This window comes from Anarrhichthys ocellatus, unplaced genomic scaffold, assembly GCF_004355925.1.
Source record: "Anarrhichthys ocellatus isolate YVR2014 unplaced genomic scaffold, GSC_Weel_1.0 scaffold12, whole genome shotgun sequence".
Classification (NCBI taxonomy): Eukaryota; Metazoa; Chordata; class Actinopteri; order Perciformes; family Anarhichadidae; genus Anarrhichthys; species Anarrhichthys ocellatus.
Genome location: NW_022280042.1, coordinates 4,137,489 through 4,154,273, shown reverse-complemented (window position 1 = coordinate 4,154,273; position 16,785 = coordinate 4,137,489).

The following is a 16,785-nucleotide window of genomic DNA, read 5'->3' as shown; positions in this document are numbered from 1 at the left end:
CTTGGTCTTCGCCCACACATTAACAATGTGTCCACAATACTGAGCAAAATATTTCAGGGAAATGAAAATATGACTTATTGGCAGAAATGGTGTGTAGAATACAGCCGTTTTTCCACTCTGATTCCTATCTGTGATCATGGTGTGTGTGATAGTGTACAGCCGCAGTGCGTTCTGAAAACCCACCGCGTTATGTGTGCCCATAGCATTTGATCCTAAAGAGTTCTGCTGTCAACTCGACTAAATCCGAGCCTGTCATCAAAATGGCAAAAACAAGCTCCTGGCATCCTCGGCTCATTGTTGAGGAGATGTCACAGCTCGCACACCAGCATATTCTCGACATTGAACAAACTTTTGAATCGGAGGGTGGGAATCTGGTAATGAGAGGGGAGCTCTGAGTTCCCCGCCGCTGTATACCTTAGCTGTCTGTCAGGAGGCTCGTTATCTCAGCGTTCTACTGCTGGGTGGCCTTGTTATCCTTAAGTCCTGTCTATTGTCTTATTACTTCTAAGTCGAAAGAACCAGTGTCATATTAAAAGACTGGACAGTTTCTATTCATAGCCAGCACCACATTTCATCACTGTACCTTGCCTGTAGGGATTAGCCGGTATCCTTGCAGAGCTAAAAATCACGGGTTGTATTAGTGAGGGGGAACATCAATGGGATCTCGATAACAGTGTCAAGAGTTTAACAAATCCCAGGCGTTGCATCTTCCAATCCAGTGATCATCAGTCCAGAGTAGCGAGAGATTTCCCCTCTGACACGGGATTAAATGCACTGCTGTGTTGTCTGACGAGATCATAACCTGGAGGTCGTGTGTTACTCATCACACCGTGATTGTCGAAGTCTAGCACCGGGGCCGAGACGGGCCGCCGCGCATGTTAAACGCTGTTTGCATTCAAGGAGCTGTTTTGGCTCAGTTTGCTTGAAGTTTTTTTTACTGTTTACAGAATTTATTTGACCTTTTGGTATTTACTGCTTGGATATACTTTTAAGTAACAGGCGGGAATAGAAAAGTAAGACTAATAGACTGACTTTTCCCCATAAAGAAGAAAAAGCGAGAGCATGTCTTGTGACTAAATCTCCCTCCTACAGTCTATGATGGATTTTTCTCTGTTTGATTGGAAAATCATGGATCCACAAAGAAGCCATTTATTCCTCACTCTAAACGAATAAGAGCAGAACTTGACATTAACTGTCAATGTTTTCTGATTTATGTGATGATTAGTTATGTGCAGTCTACATATAGCTTGTAGCTCCACTGGAAATGTCTCTGTGCTAGAATATATGCAAACTGTGTGTTATAACATTACAAACCATTCTCTGAACCATCCAGATGGTAAAAATAAAACTGCCTCTTCAAAGTACAGTATATTGCAGCGTCTCTATGTGCTACAGATTACTTGACTCTTTAATTCATACATTTTAGTCTATATAGTCTGTGCATTAACAAAAACCCGTCAATCAGTTTAATAAGAATAGCATATTTAATGCACTTTGTCTCATACTTAACTGTTAAGAGGCATCTTCATTTGTGCCTCCTTGATAATAAACCCAACATTTTGAATAACTTGAATAGCACTCATACAGAATAACAACAATGGATTTAGTTCTAAGAGAAGTATTTGAATGGATTTACTCTTTTTAATAGTCACATTCATTGAGGACAGATGCCTTCGTTTCACTTAAGCTGCTGTATCTCTTCATGGGTTATCACAAACAATCCAGTTGGAGGAGCTCAGTGCACTGCAGAGAGGCTCAGGTGTGTTGGCTGGCCACATCTGAAATGGAATGAACTAATCTTAAAACCAAATTTTCACCTGTCGTCTAATACAAAATGCGCAGGGAGCTCCTTGGAAAAATAAAACCCTAAAGTCATTTTTGTAAGGGACGACACACAGGAATCTCTCCATCCATTACATCAAGGATGACTTTGTTGAATTTCAGTGCTAATCCACATAAATCCCAACAGCTTCCAGTCCAATTAAGAAACGCATTAATTACCCATCGCCATATAATTTACCCCGTCACCCTCCCAGTCCATGTCTGGGAGAATGTCTTGTCACAAACAATTAAGCCAATAAAGATGGAAGTTAATTAAATTAAGGGCAGTGACGTGCCGTTTGTTGCAAAGTCATTACAATCACGCAGCCTGGAGGGTGGACGTTATTGATGGGTGTCTTTTTTTTTGGGTGAGTCAACCACAGCGACTCACATTTAACGATGACTTACATCTCGGCGAGACCGACTTGATTTAGCTTTGAGGGGATGATGCCAGGCGGCAGATTTTTAATGCAGCAGCTCCCTCCAGTTCACACTGTGAACCATCTGTCTGTCCTGACCTGGCGCCCTTGTGAAATGCACATCCTTCGCATATTTTAGTGCCGAGATTTCATCAACATGTCACTGCCACTTTATTCAGAATATCATGTGAAATGTAGAAAATATTATCAACGAAAAATCCAGATTTCTTTTTGGTGTGTTGCAATGAGTAGATCACCTCCGTATCAAAGAGACGAGCACTATGGGTGAACTGTTGAGCGAGTTGAAGCTAAAAAGCGAGTTGCACCTTCAGCCCAGTTTATGATGTAAGAGTATTTGCATTAGGTGTCAGTGGCAAACCCTGTGAAAAACCCTCAATCTTTTCTTTTGATCAAATCGATGATGTCAGGCATACTTTTTATTATATATATTATATTCGTTTCTCTCTTCCTGTTGTAATTTAATAAAAATAATTGTATTGTCAAAAAATATTTAAAAAAAGGATCAGTTATTTCCTCTTTTTCTGTGTTTTGGTTGTTTTTAAATCTTGTTGTTTAGTTGACATTGTGAGAAGAGGGACATCAAATCATACACAAATGAACATGACAATGATAACACAATACAATACAACATACGACCAACCAAACAACCAACATATTGAATTTAGTACAAAATCACATGTTTTAACCTGGATGATGAACTTCTTAATGTCCCATAATGCATCATTTGACCTTCAAGCCATCTTTACTTTCACTTTTACTGAAATAATACACCTAAATTGGAAATATATTTTTGGTGTGTAAAGTTGAAAAAAAAGCAAAACTGCTAAATTTTCCCAAACACAAGCTATGCAAATACAGAGGTCAGGCCATTTTCATAAAATCAGTGATACACGCACATTCAGCCCACATATCAGCTGTTACACACATATTCTTAATTGGAGGCGGGAAGGATTAATGAATGAATTACATGCTTTAGTGATCCCTGCTGGGCAATTCTGTTTTTGCCTCGCCCCCCCCTCCACAGGAAGGTCAGAGCTCAGGGTCAGCAGCTGAAAAACACCCTGGGAGCTAATAGAGCTTCTTTCTAAAGGAAAGACTGGATGCCTGCCAGCATGTTGGGCTTAACCTTGGGTTCACATGCTGAAGGATGGTCTCTCCAAACACCAAATGAGCGCCGACGAGATGAGGGAGGAATAAAACCTAAAATATTGCCTGCGGGAACTTCTAATTAAAGAGCAAACTGAAGCAAACTTTCCCAAAACTAAGACACAGAGTTAGTATTAATAAAGCAGCAAATGTAGCGTTACTCCTGTGCAATGGGCACTGACTTAAATGAAAATTAACCTTCCTACAGTAAAGCATCATTCAGGCAAGTCAAAATGAGGCTTCCACCTCATTAAGGTCGGCAGCTGAACTCCAGGAAGTGTCGACTGCCTCCTCTGGGGTTTTGGTTAAAGTTGACCACGGGTTGTTCAGCAGCATCATCTGTGTCTCTGCCTGTGTCACCAGGCGAGGGAGCCCCATCTGCTGCCACACGGGGGGAGATGAAGAAGAAGTGATGGCACACAGCTTCTCCAAACTCCATCCCACTTGGGTCTGACTCAGAAAAGATGGTCTTGACGGTGCCAGCCTGCTGGTGGGAATGCATAATCAGCATCATGAAACATATATCCAAGTCACTGCTTTTGCTACAGGACAGACTTTTAGCATCCTCCTCCTGATTTTTAAAGGCATCCACACAGATAACCCCCGTGCCTTACATTTTCCTCCTCGAATCTCTACTCTGTGAGCCTGTCACACATCACAAAGTTATGTAAACACCTTCCTTTGCAGCATTTTCCATCCTATTCTAAACTGATTTGCTTACTGGCCTTTGTTTTGTCGTTATCATTTATCAGCTCATCTTGGCAGGTATTAATACTTTTTGTAGCAGTATTAGTATTGGGCGACTGTTCAGCCATGTTTTGGAGTCTGCGAGGTATGCTCGTTTCCTCTGCGGCCCAGCTTCCTCTCAGCAGGTGTTTTGCTGGGTTAGAAAAGTGTGCTCCTGCGCTGTACCGTTCCTGGCAAGAACCCCACCCCAGGCCACAAAAAAACAACTTATTTGTGGTAGTCAGTGCTGTAGCTTTGCCTCTCTTCTCACACTTTTGAAAAATATGTTGAATTACAGCCAAGCCCTGCAGGCCAACAGGAGAAACTTTGTTTTTTCAAAATAATAAATCAACCGTCCTTAGGGAGCATCTGGCTACTCCCTAGAGGGGGGCTTCGTCTTCTCACATGCTGCTTTTTTGGGAGAGAAACTCTTCCACAGTGTGTCTTTTCTCCAACTAGAGAGCAGATGTGCTGCTTTGCCTGCAGAGAACAGTGGTGCATCAGTTTAGTCTTCTTCTGCAGGTGAACATGTTGGCACAGTACTCCAGGAATTACATTCATATTGGAAGATTCAGCAGGTTACGACTTATGTTCAATGCTAAATGTTTAGGGCCAATAAAAGAAGTCATGCTCATGAGGCCACAGTGGGGAATCGACATGTACAGTAGAGTGTCTTGGACATGCAAAATAGCTGCATATACAGTTGAGAAGTGAAGTCCTGCACTCAGGGTGTTGTGGCTCATCTTTTTCCAGCACAGAAACTCAGTCGCTTCTGGACAGAAGTGACATGTGGTGCTGTGGGAGGAGGGTTAAGCCTTCTGAAGCTGCTGTTTCTTAGTGGTACCATTTCCCTTAAGATTCTGTGGGTATTTTTTGCCTTTATTTGATGTAGACAGGGAAGCCTGGAAGAGAGAGTGATGGGTATAACATGCAATAAATGCACAAGGCCAGACTCGGACCAGCTGGACACAGAAGCTGTGATGAATTGGCTTTTCTTAGTGCAGAACAAAGCATAGATAGAATTGTCCTTCACATAGACTTAGTCAACTCCTCTTGGGGCTTAGTTAGGCCATTGCTTCTCTAAAGTCTGTAAGGCCTCATGTTTTTGACCAGTTGTTCAGATATTGGGTCATCTGCTTTCATCTTACCACAGTATACAATGTATTCCCATGTACAGAGATTTGGGCAGTTCTTTGTTTGGTCGAAATTGACAAGTACGACTTTTTCCACACAGTTTTGTTATGTCCTTGATGAAACTTTGAGGAGAAACTGACTTTCCTAGCAGCTCTCAGTAGCCTCAATGTGCATCCACACCACTTTGCAAGCTAAAAGTGGTCCTTTTTTTCTCTAAATCTGTATATTGTTTAGAAAAATAGACGTCTTTCTGTTTCAAGAGACTGAAATGCCTTCAAATTGCTCTCATAACTGCTGGTAATTGCACTAAAATCAACAGACTATTGAAAAGCTAGGATAAAAGTAGAAGTTTACAAGTTTTTCATCGCTTCATCACCGTTGTCCACATGTTTTTGTCCTCGGAAGATTTGTACCAAGATGAAAAATACATGCGAGTGTCTGTGAATGCAGTTGAGTGTGTTGGTTGGCTGTGTTTTGAATGGCTGTTTATGGAGGCTTAAAAGAATCTCTAATGGTGCTCTTTTGGGATTGGTATTTAAAGGCATTAGTCGGCGTGTCATGGTGGGGAAAGTAGCACTGGTAAAAAGCACACTGAAGTGTTTTTAATAATGGTTCAGCATCCTTAAATGTCAGCACTGATGACTAAATGTACCAGGAAGTAATTGACATTAAGTTTGCAAACTACTGCTTAGAATGTGTTACAGCTATAGAAGGCCATTGTGGTGTGTCATTGTGGGATCTTATGTGTTTGAACGTATGCTTTTGTTTTGGAAGCCCTGTTAGAAACTCAAGGTCTATTTCTTTGTTCTGGAGCTTTTCTATTTCTAAACGGACATTGTGGTGGGCTTGTTTTGTCAATTTCTTTTTTTCTAGATCAAGAATAAAGACGTTGACAAAGACGTTGTAGCCTCAGCATGGTCACTAAATGGACCTTGTTATGGGATTGTTTCTGAGGTCAAGAATCAAATTTTAATCTCAGGAGTTGGTCAGAACACCTCTCATGCACCAGACGCAAAAGAAAACATAATTATAGGATATCTCTCTTGTGTATCTGTATCTTATCCTCCAGACCAAGTCAAAATGACTGTAATATTCTTTCATTCTGGCGCCTGTCACTTAATAATGTTCCTGAAGCACTTTCACAGAAAACTAATTTCACCTAATAACCTTCTCAATCAATAAATGGATTGCACTGCAAGCTTTCTTGGTCCAAAGTCTACATCCTTTATCACAGCTGTGTTTCTTTTACTCTAAGCAATTTTACTTTTGTCAATTATTAGATTTGCTCTAATTGGCCTTTATGTGTGTTGAGTGTCCGCTCACATCATGTGTGTAACCCCATGGGTATCTGATGTCCAGCTAGTTGGATCTATATAAAAACATGATTACGTTTAACCCCCCCCGGCGGTTGTGTGTCTTCTGTCCTCTGTGGCGGTATGTTTACAACATGATGGAGATACACTGAACAACAACTGCCATCCCATATCAAACATAGTTCCTTGCCATTAACTCATCACATCCTCTCCATGGATGTCCCCCCCCCCCCCCTCGATCCTCCCGAGTCGCCATGCTTGTAATAAAGATGGTGTCACTCTATGGCTTGATACGGTTGTCTGAATCTATCAAGGTCCAGATTCCTCGGGGAGAAATGAAAAAGGATTGCAGAAGCAGATCTATACAAGCCGGGTAAAATGAGATTGAGAGCTCTTTTTTTTTGCCTTTTCATGTCTAGATATACTGACATTCCACTTTATAACATAATGACATAAGCGCTACAAATTCATCGGCATTTGGAGATAAGTGGAGGGAGTCATTGAGGAGATTTTAGGCATGATTATTATAAATTAGGATTCTTGGGAAACGTGTGGGCCCATTTTTATAAGGTTGGAGCTCTTTGTTCCAAATTTAGTAAATGTATTCAAATTAAAAGCTGCTGTTGAAGTTAAAAATGAGAACAGGAAGACTTGAAACACTCATAAAACCTACACTGCTGATAGATCTACATACAAGCAGATAGATTTTTATGTGCTTGAACTCCTCCTCTCACCAAACGCCCACAAAATCCACTTTGAGACAAAGTTGTTTGCCCTGAGGTTATTTGCCTCATTGGCTACAGGCTAATAGCACTGACCTCCACCACAGTGAGAGCATATAAGTGCCTTGTACTTTTCAAACTCAAATTCTTCACAGACTTCCCCTTCGACACAAGTTTGCCTGGAATGAGCATAATACAGTAAGTATTGACCTAAACGTTGCTGAACTTTGTCTACTTTGCCTCCACCTTTTCCGACCCCTGAAGAAAGAGGCATGATGTGCTGTACGGGAGGAGAGAATGACAGTGATAAAAGAGATTTTTACAGGTTGTTCAAATGACACAAAAAGCTGTCAATGAAGGCTTGTATTTGTCTCTCAAAGGATGACAGATCAGTGAAAGTACCCTGTAGCTGTGTTGCATTATGCTCTACTGAGGCAGCTGTCGGTATAGAAATGTGTGCGTCTGAGATGGATTTCTCCCTTCATGGATATTGGTGCAAAGAAATATGCCCCTGCTCTTAATCTGATGAGCTGATGTCAAGGCCTGCCGTTTATCGTTGATGTTTCAGATAGCTGAGTTGTTTTTTTTCTGCCTTAAACTTCAGTTACAAGCCTGAAATGTCTTGATGTGATGTCACGATGTCGACAGCTAACAGACCAATCAAATGACACTGTTATGAGCTCCTAGAACTGGTCCACTAGAAATAATGGTGTACTGGACTTAAGTCGCAGGACTTTATGTCACGTCATGAATTTGAGGAGTTCAGATTTGGCTGGACAAAACCATCCATCCATCCATCCATTTTCCACCGCTTATCCGGGGTCGGGTCGCGGTGGCAGCAGGCCAAGCAGTCCGACCCAGACCTCCCTCTCACCGGCAACATGTTCCAGCTCATTCTGGGGGATCCCGAGGCATTCCCAGGCCAGCTGGGAGATGTAATCTCTCCAGCGTGTTCTGGGTCTTCCCCGGGGTCTCTTCCCAGTTGGACGTGCCTGGAAAACCTCCACAAAATACAAAAACACCAATGACTCATTCAATTAAATCCTTGTGTCTCTGACTGAAACCATGGTAATTGTGTCACAGGAATAACAGAGAGCACCGAGGCGCACCACATCATTTTGCCTTTAAAGGCCTTTACACTTACACAGAGGGAGTGACGATGAACAACCAATGAGAAATACTCGCTTGTGAATATTATATGTCTGGGGCTTTTATTGTGAAAGGTAAGAGCAGAAGAAGTGGATCTGGTCTGCGCTGCCTTTGTCAAGGTTCAACGGAGTAATAAAGGTTGCTGTCTTGGTTCGGACTACGGAGCTTCTGTGTTGTTCCATAAAACTCATCCTGTTCCGCACAACTTGATCGGTTGATGCCTTTTATTCACTTTTTTTTACTTTTAAACTACATATTCAGTCAGATAAAGGCAACATTCTAAATGCACTTGTACATTTAGAAAATTAAGTCATTCTTAACAATACCTATTTTTATGTTTGTACAAGAGGCCCTGTGACTTTGTCCCACCTCTGAAACACAGCATCATGTCTTGTTTGATGAGAAGCTGTGGCGTGTCACAGGAACGTTTTTATCTTCTTGAAACAGAAAGGCGAAGGGGTCAGCTATGAAGCACCTGAGTTATTTTAGATTCTGAGTTATTGTACACTCAGTGAAAACTAAAGGGAGCTTCTCCCAGTGCTGCTGAAGTCAGAAATCCTGCTAAAGATGGTGTTTGTTTGACAGTGTGACAGTAACAATAACAACAAGGCACGTCGGGGACATTGCAGCATAATACCATATAGAACGTATTGTACCTATATGGATTGTCAACATTCTTCAGATTGTGACAGACAAAATGTTCTCGTCCCTCGCAATAGTTTTCATTTGTCACGAGAGGCTTAACTGTTGCTATTTTAGTTGAAGAGGCAGCAGGAGAAATAGACTGAACGCTTAAGAACGACTTTAGACAGCTACAGAAAGGCGTTTTGGAGAGAAATTGCAAATCCACTCCTTTGGTTATCTAACATGACGAGAAGAGAGCACCCCAAGGGAAGTGGCAACAGATATAGCTGCGAGTATCAATAATTCATGCGTTCATATAGTGGACAAACACGAGCTCACTGTTGTCATGCGGTTAGATATGACGTTGCTGAAATGGAGAGGAACAAGGCAATCTCAAATGGCCCGCTGATTGTTATTCATCTGTGGTTAATTGTGCTAATTCTGGAAGAGGCTAAGATACTGTATGTCTCCGCAGACCGATGAGATTAATAAGTGGAGGAAGAGGTCCTCAGTTGTTTAAGAAATTAATTACAAACGTTTAATGAGAAGGAAATATTCCCATTTGCATTTTCATGGCTTGAATATCCAATGAATCTCACGTTGATGTAGATTGACAGGATTCTTTTTTTAGCTTCGCCCACACGCTAATGGCAATCGCCTTTTAACAGACGTATTTAATCGCACCAAGATGACGTCCCTGTAAGTCTTTTCCATTGGTTTTGAACTGCGCTTTTGAATAGCACTTATCCATAATTTCCATAATTTTCCCTCCCATATTCTCAGCCATGCACCTCTATTATCGCCGCGGTGCTTGTGCCATTGTTCAGCAATGCTTCTTCCTGCAGCGACGGGTCCACTTCTTTTTCTGAGCCCTGGAGGGCGACGCGCCTGGAGATGGAAGAACATTCCCAAGTATCCAGGACGTTCCAATGATGCCACAAATTTATGAAGATGTTGTTTTGAGAGCTGTGTTGACCCCGACATGATGGCAAAACACCCCGAGGATACCTTGTAATGGATTGCGCGATACGTCCGCAGAGCCACGCAACATCAGTCACAACCCGAGAGGGAAACGAGAAGGGGGGGCGTGAGGACTCTCATTTTGATTAGGAGTGCCTCATTCCCTCACTTGTTTTGTTTGATGCCTGAGGTCTGAGTTTTTAAAGCTCGGGACCTTCAATGTTCTTCAACAGTTTGTTTTTAACAAGCAATAACAAACAACATCATCTCTTTTCGCGCTCCTCTGCTCTCCAGGCTTTTATCTTTGCCCAGCCTTTGAACTAGGCCTTAAGGCGGACGCATTGAAATAGACATCGCCCCGAGGAAGCCTCACTCCAGATGGAATACCCTCTAATTCTGGTATCTCCTTCTTACAAAACAGCTGAGTGGCCATAGGGAGGGAAAATACTGATATTACATTTGTCCCTATTAATCACTTTCCACTTTTGAAATCCAGAATTCGTAGGAAGGTTTCCATTTTTAGTTTCAGCCAGAAAAACCTCATTAACTGTGCCCATCAATGGTAGGAATACATTTGCTTGAGAACTGTACTTAAGTACAAATTTGAAGTACATGTACTTTGCTTGACTATTTACATTTTATGCTACTTCATACTGCTTCTCAGCTACATTTCGGAGGGAAATGTCGTACTTCTCAATCTGCTACGAGGCCCACATCTTTCCAGTCTTTTCAGATGAAGATTTCACATAAAGACACACGTGAACTGTAACTTTTAAATTGACATGAATCACTCTAAAAGCCTTTTTGTTCCACCCACTCACCTCCTGAGCTAAGTAGTTTGTCCGTTTAAGACAAATCACCAAAGAGTTCATGTAGCCAAACAAACCTTAATGCCTCTACAGACATAAATCAAACGCTCCACACAAAGCGGCCAGAAGACAATTAATTCATTAGCTGGAAGTTGCCAATGACACGGTAATCGCCAGCATCCACACCTGTGTTGGTTTCTTCCTCTCTCATTCATCAAAGCTATTTAAAGTGATAGTTCCACATTTCTTGAACTAGGTTTATTTGCGTTCTGTCGAAGAGTTAAACAGATGTAAAACCGGTAATCACAGCCTAGAAATAGAGCGACACAGACATTGATGCTTCAGTATTTGTATGGATTAAACAAATGATACATAACATCTTAATTAGTGAGCTTTAGAGGTGCTGGTAGGCTAATATTGTTACCTTTAGACAAAGCCAGTCTTTATGCTAAGCTAACCAGCTGCTGGTAGTATAGCTTTGTATTTAGCATAAAGACATGTGAGTGGTACCTGAGTTCCATATGCTGATGAAGACCATGAGATGCAGTTGACAGCTGTGAAAGCGAAGCTAATAAGTGGACCTGGAGTACAATGGAGATAAAGCCCACAAAACAACCAGTATTCTCATACAGATTGCATTCAATGTTCAAATGAATATCAAATATTAATATAAGAGAAATGCATTTTCTTGCCTGGTAATGAGCAGGGCGAACACTGGTGACATGTTAGTCTGATGAGAACATGTTGACCAGTCACAGAGTGCTTCCTCGTACTGATGTCTAATTAACTAGGTGGTATTACTCCTGTACTTGTAGAAACCCAATTATTTGGATCATCTTTGCTATGAATACGACTTGAAATGAGAGCTGCTCTCTCTTGTAGCATCATTGAGTTCTCCTGTGGCAAGCTGTCCCAATTCTTGTTTCAACGATGCATGTCAGCATCCAGTGCACATTCACCCGACTGGTTCATGTTGTGATTTAGTTTGTTGGTCTCCAGCGGTGGAAAGCAACTATGTACATTTACTGAGTACTTTGAGATTCTGATAAAACTATGATGCTTTATTATAGAATGAATTACCCGCCTGATTATAAACCAGTTGAAATTTGCTCCATTTTGTTTGGCTACAACATTAGTAATTGTTTTACTTAATGTATGACTTTTACTGGTTTTAGTACTTTTACTTAAGTAAAAAAGTTATTCCTCCACTATTTGTCTTACAGTCAAATAGTGAAATTACAATCAGGATCAGAGAGTCTATTCCACACGACTGACAACAGTCACTTGATGTGAAGCAGTTCAACAGCTCTTTTCTCTTAGAAGTACAGCACAGACATTATTGTGGATCAGCAGGGCTCAGTACTTGGAGAGGGCCTTCTCCTCTTATAAGTCTTATTTCCAAGCCGCAAAAACTGATAATAAAGCATTCTCTCCCTTGGTTCTAATAAAGATGTATGTGTAATTCTCTCACGTCTTCTCGCAGCTGAAGAAAGAGCAGAATTGATTTTTTTCTCGCTTTCTTAAGTATGTATCAGGTTCAGTGAGAATACATTAGCTGCTGCAGAGTCGGCTGACTTTTCCAACTTACTTTCCTCTCTCTGTGATATTTCCAAAGCGAACACACTCTGAAATGAATGAGAAAACAACGTAATGGAGTGGCTGAGGGCTTCATAAGCAGGCCTAACGACATTCGCCTACACCAGGCTATTTGGAGATTGAAATCTAGTTCACACAGTACCTTAATCTAATTCAAACACCACTACAAAGAATTCTCGTGATTATGATTGGCATTTAATTATAGATGGTGCACCCTATGATCAACTTTGAGAGAAAACGCTCCGAGAATTAAAAAGCTGTGTGGCATGTGAATCACGCTCTATCCAAGCTTTTCCTCCATCAGAAACAGATTGTCTAAACAGGTCTGTCTAAATGGCGATAAAAGGCCTAATGCCTAATTTGTCTTCAGCAAAGGAAAATAGATCCACGCTGATTATAGGGGCTGTCATATTAGCAGCAGGCTCCCAGTAGATATGTTGTTGTTCACAGCTCCGGTCAGACAGGAGAAATGGGATAAAAGGTGAGAATGGCATACGGGCTTTCGAGCTGGTTGTCAGTTGTGAATGATGTCGACTTTTCCTGAGCGGGAGCTCACTGCAACAACAGCCGACAGTATCATCCACTTCACTCGCTGCGGTGTTTTCTTATCTGCTTAAGATGCTGCAACGTCTGAAGCTGTTTTCCACTCCGCTCCTCCAGGAAAACGCACGGGGCAAGAATAACACACGGGTGATGAATTACAACTTCCACAGCATTTACATACATTTGAAAGTTTTACTGAATGCTATTCGGTCCTCGTTAATGCTTTTAATTACTGTTCCTGCATCGACACATCAACATGTCTTCGGTGAGAAAGGCTCATTAAAGGAAGGATGCACACACAGGTTAGACACACAAACGTTATGAAGGCAAAGCATGGAACTCAATAGCAGTAATTATGATTTTTAATATGGTTACATTCGGATACAGACATATTTCAGGTAGACGCCATCGTGAGCGTAGACACCATTACAGCAGTCATGCTCTGATTTTATAGATGCTCTTGCAGTCATGGATTTGTACCCTCTTCTTTCCAAATGCACTAACATTCGTGACAACAACAGAAGCGCTACTGGATATGTGGCCATTTAGTGACAGATGAATCCCATGTAGAGGTGCCCTCAGTCCAACCGGGACAAAGTCAAGGACTCTTAATTCACCGCTGAACAAATACATTCTTTTTTTTTTTTAAATGACAAACCCATTAAAAACGTCTGCCCTCACCACTGTGACTGAGCCACTGTGGATACTCTGCGTGGCAATTGAACGCAAACATTTAGAAAACGAGCTGGCAGACGACGCGTAACCCTGAACGTCGCTGACCTGCGTGATTCCCTTAATGTCAGCAGTGGCCACAATGAAGAGAGATGAATGGATCGACCTTCATCTCAAACAGTCCCTGGCCTTCTCTTCTGAGTGCGTTGTCTTACATGATTTCTCTCCTGCCCTTCTCCGTCTCGTGCTCTCTCTCTCTCTCTCTCTCTCTCTCGCAAAAGCCAACTCACTCTTTATATCCCCTTTTGCCTGTGCCTTCGACTCAGTCTTCACATAATAGCAGATAGTATTTTCTTTCCTCGACCTTGCTGCATTACAGTTTTTCTCAATTGCTAAAACACTAAAACCCATTGGCTGAACAAAGTTCTCAGTTTCCTGAACTCATTTAGTTAATTGTGCAGTCTGTTGTCAATACCTTAAACTATTTCACATGGTAAAACACAATTTGCAGATCTCACTTAGACTTTTCAGCAAGACTCTAAACACATTCTCAGTCTCAAAACACATTCTGCACTCTAATGCACATGTCATCCATACTGGTAAACACAAGTGGCAACAATCAAATACAAATAGAGAACACATGTCATTGATTAAACACAATCACTCAAAATTGATTTCACTTGTATCAAATGATGTGACACAACCAATATAAGCCAGTTTAGAGAGCAAACAGGTGGTTGAAGGTGGGAAGGAGAAAGTCTGAGAATGGATAGAAGAAACAATGTGAGAGGACGAGGACGAGGACAAGTGCGTATGCGAGGTGGGCGACGAGGAGGAAGAGGAGGAGGGCAAGAAAGAGGAAGAGGAGGACGAATAGGAAGAGGAAGACAAAGAGTGGAAATATCTGATGAAATTCGAGCAACAGTCATAGACCATGTTATAGTCCACGGACTGACAATGAGGGAAGCAGGACTTAGAGTGCACCCCAATTTGAGCCGATTTTCTGTGTCCACCATAGTAAGGACATTCAGAGAAGAGAACAGGTACAGTATGCTACTGTATTTTTGTAATTGCAAATTTACTGTACTACACTATATGCAGCTGTTTCAATAGACATTTGTAAAGTTCATCACTGTATGTATTGTACTGCATGAATATTTTTTGTAACTGCACATCTACTTTTTGTAGAACTGCAAGGCTGCCACATGCAGGTGGAAGGAGAGCTATATTCACTCAGGCGCAAGAGACCGTTATAGTGGGCATGGTCCTTCAAGATAATTTAATACGACTCAGAGAAATCCAGGAACGAGTGATACAAGACAACACACACTTCCAAGGAATCGACAGTGTGAGCATTTCCACAATTGACCGTGTCCTCCATCGTGACAGGATACGAATGAAACAAGTATACAGAGTACCTTTTGAGCGCAACTCACCAAGGGTGAAAGAACTGCGAGCTCAGTATGTGCAAGTAAGTGTACATTCAGACACATGTACTGTAATCCAGATTGTCTACATACTGCCACATACTATGTGAATGACATTACTCTTCAGTACCTACAATGTATGTGAATCAGAAGTGCATACAGTAGGCCTAATTGAACTCTACAATATAGCACTGTCTCTGTACAACTTACTAAATTCTACATACATTATATTGTATTCCTACACAGACAATATTTGACTTGGAATCCTTGGACAGACCCCATGAGTTAATCTTTGTCGATGAAGCAGGCTTCAATCGAACAAAGAGGAGAAGGAGAGGCCGAAACGTGATTGGACAGCGGGCCATTGTTGAAGTCCCTGGTCAACGAGGTGGCAATGTCACAATCTGTGCTGCTATCAGCAACCATGGTGTTCTACATCACCATGTTACACTCGGGCCAAATAACACCCAGCATCTTCTAAGATTTCTGGCCAATCTAAGAGATATTTTATTTGAGCAGCAGGGTCAAGAGCTAAATGAGAATCCCATTCCCACCAATGTGATAGTACTGGACAATGTCAGTTTCCACCGAGCTGCTCGGGTAAGGGAATGGTTTAACATCAATGGTCAGTTTATGACCTTGTACCTCCCTCCATACTCGCCTTTCCTGAATGCGATTGAGGAGTTTTTCTCCTCATGGAGATGGAAAGTGTATGATAGACAACCGTACACCAGAGTAAATCTGCTGCAAGCCATGGAATTAGCCTGTGGTGATATACTGTAGGTGAGGAATCATGTCAGGGCTGGATACGGCACACAAGAGTCTTCTTCCCCCGTTGCCTCAGGAGAGAAAATATTGCTTGTGATGTCGACGAAGTGCTCTGGCCTGACCCAGCCCAAAGACAAGAAGAAGCACATTGATGACATGTTGACTCCTTTGATTTTTGTCCCTTTTACTGTAGTATTGTATACTGTAGTAGGCCTACAGTGCATTGTAGGCTGTATAATGTACAATAAACAAATTGTATGGCCTTGAACATCGTGCTTTCTATTTGTTACAGTAACAGTACTGACTGCTCAATAGATTTTGACTGGTTGCAGGTTCATATCAACAAAGAACAAGAATTACAGTATCACAGAGACAAAGGACATGTTTATGAGATGCAGGGTACAGTACTGTAAAAATAGGGGTACAAGGAGGAGGAAGAACAAAAGAAATTGCGAAGAGCAAAGCACAGTAGTAATTTCTAATCAATTTTGAGCTACTGTAATAGAACATGTTTTCGTTCATATGAAATTTGTTTTGAGATTAAAAATCTACTTCTCCCTGAGAACTATATGTTTTGAACAATGTGTTTTCTATTTATTGGTGTATTGTTTACTGACTGCTTGATAGTGTATATTATTTTGATCACTTTGTTTATGATTTGAGAGCAGTGTTTGATTTTGAGCACAGGTAAAACTGTTTTGAGGCGAAAGTTTCATTTTGTAAGAGGATTCAGAGGTTTTGTAAATAATGCTTGAAGATGAGGTTTTGTGTTCACAGTTTTGAGAAAATGGGTGACCGTTTCAAGAAATGTGTCTTAGCAATCGAGAAAAACTGTAAGGTCACCGTTGCGTAAAATGTGAGCACTTGATGAGAACATCCCCCCCGACTTCAACAGGTTCTCGTGGATCTCATCAAAGTATTGCGCTGTATTAGTG